This window comes from Schistocerca piceifrons, chromosome 6, assembly GCF_021461385.2.
Source record: "Schistocerca piceifrons isolate TAMUIC-IGC-003096 chromosome 6, iqSchPice1.1, whole genome shotgun sequence".
Classification (NCBI taxonomy): Eukaryota; Metazoa; Arthropoda; class Insecta; order Orthoptera; family Acrididae; genus Schistocerca; species Schistocerca piceifrons.
This window is the reverse complement of record NC_060143.1, coordinates 49,247,582-49,249,425: the sequence shown is the minus strand read 5'-3', so window position 1 is coordinate 49,249,425 and position 1,844 is coordinate 49,247,582. Positions and strand designations below refer to the sequence as shown.

General features: G+C 43.7%; 1 non-coding gene across 1 annotated transcript; it reads left to right on the top strand.

Moving 5' to 3' along the window:
* The first annotated feature begins 465 nt into the window (after positions 1-465).
* Trnat-cgu lies at positions 466-540 on the top strand. Its single transcript has one exon. It is a non-coding gene; the product is annotated as a tRNA-Thr (tRNA).
* The last annotated feature ends 1,304 nt before the right edge of the window (positions 541-1,844 follow it).

Here is a 1,844-nt window from a genome sequence, read left to right as displayed (position 1 = left end):
GATTTTCACTCTGCAGCGGAGTGTCCGCTGATATGAAACTTCCTGGCAGATTAAAACTGTGTGCCCGACCGAGACTCGAACTCGGGACCTTTGCCTTTCGCGGGCAAGTGCTCTACCAACTGAGCTACCGAAGCACGACTCACGCCCGGTACTCACAGCTTTACTTCTGCCAGTATCTCGTCTCCTACCTTCCAAACTTTACAGAAGCTCTTCTGCGAACCATGCAGAACTAGCACTCCTGAAAGAAAGGATATAGCGGAGACATGGCTTAGCCACAGCCTGGGGGATGTTTCCAGAATGAGATTTTCACTCTGCAGCGGAGTGTGCGCTGATATGAAACTTCCTGGCAGATTAAAACTGTGTGCCCGACCGAGACTCGAACTCGGGACCTTTGCCTTTCGCGGGCAAGTGCTCTACCAACGAGATACTGGCAGAAGTAAAGCTGTGAGTACCGGGCGTGAGTCGTGCTTCGGTAGCTCAGTTGGTAGAGCACTTGCCCGCGTAAGGCAAAGGTCCCGAGTTCGAGTCTCGGTCGGGCACACAGTTTTAATCTGCCAGGAAGTTTCAACAAAAGAAATGTTTTAGAAGAAAAAATATCAGCAAGTAAGAGGAGGAGGAGGAGGAGAAGGCAATTAGTGCTGAACGTCCTCTCGACAACGAGGTCATTAAAGACGTACACGAGCTCGGATTGAGGAAGAATGGAAATGGAAATCTGCCCTGTCTTTTCCAAGGAACCATTCCGGCATTGCATGAAGTGATTTAAGAAAATCGCGGAAAACTTACATCAGGATGGTCGGAGGCGTGTTTGAACCGTCATCTTCCCTACTGGAAGCCCAGTGTGCTAACCACTGCGCCACTAAGAAAGTCTGCTCATACGAACTAGTAGTTTATGTGCTCTTCGACTGTTGTGCACATTAATTCTTACTTGAATACAAATACATACAATATTACGGACATGCAAAATCTGAGAAAACCCAGCTCCTTAAAAAAATATTGGTTTCTTACGAAGAAGATGATATTTGGATACATCAGTGAATTTATGTTTAAACAACTGCTCCAAGCTACACAAAATGAACATAATACTTTTAAACTTGCGAAAGGAACTTATAGAAATATTGGAAAAGACACACAAAACTTAAGTCTTCTTGACTTGTGATGAACTGTTCATCAGTCATCGCCATATGCTGCACTACTGTCAGTATTCCTGCTCAGATCTTCCTCGTACAATTCGATATACTCACTTGGGATGTACTGTTGAATTTTTTTCTGTGTCGCGTTTTTGTGCTTTAACTGGAACCCCCCCCCCCCTGCTTGGTAGGCGGGGTTATTTGGTGGGAAGAACAGGTCCTCGCTCGTGTGCCATGAAGAATGTATGACTGGCTAACCCATTGATACACGTCGAATCATTGATGAACACAGCTCTGGCAGTCGAGTACACACAGTTAAAGAAACTACTCATTGCAGAGTTATATCTTATCACGTCTTGCCTTGTTCCTTCTTTCTTCAAGAACTGTCGTCTTTTTATAACATTTAGTACGCGAGCTCGTAAATGTCCCGAATGTTAATTTTCTAACTTCTATACGTATAAGTTTGCTATGTTTTGTCCTACTTTGTAGAATGCGCAGTCGTATTTGATGAATAGTGAATGTCCTGTCATACTGTCGAAGCTTCTTTGAAATGACACTAAAGCGTCTATCGCACGGTAAAAAGTGGTGTTCTTTCACTGGGAAATACTATTGAATAAGTTTGAAATATCCCGAAACTGTCAGTGAGAATAGAAATTTAGACAGTGTTTGGTTTTAGTTCTGTCCCGTGCAGTTATAGCAGAATAATACAAACTATCT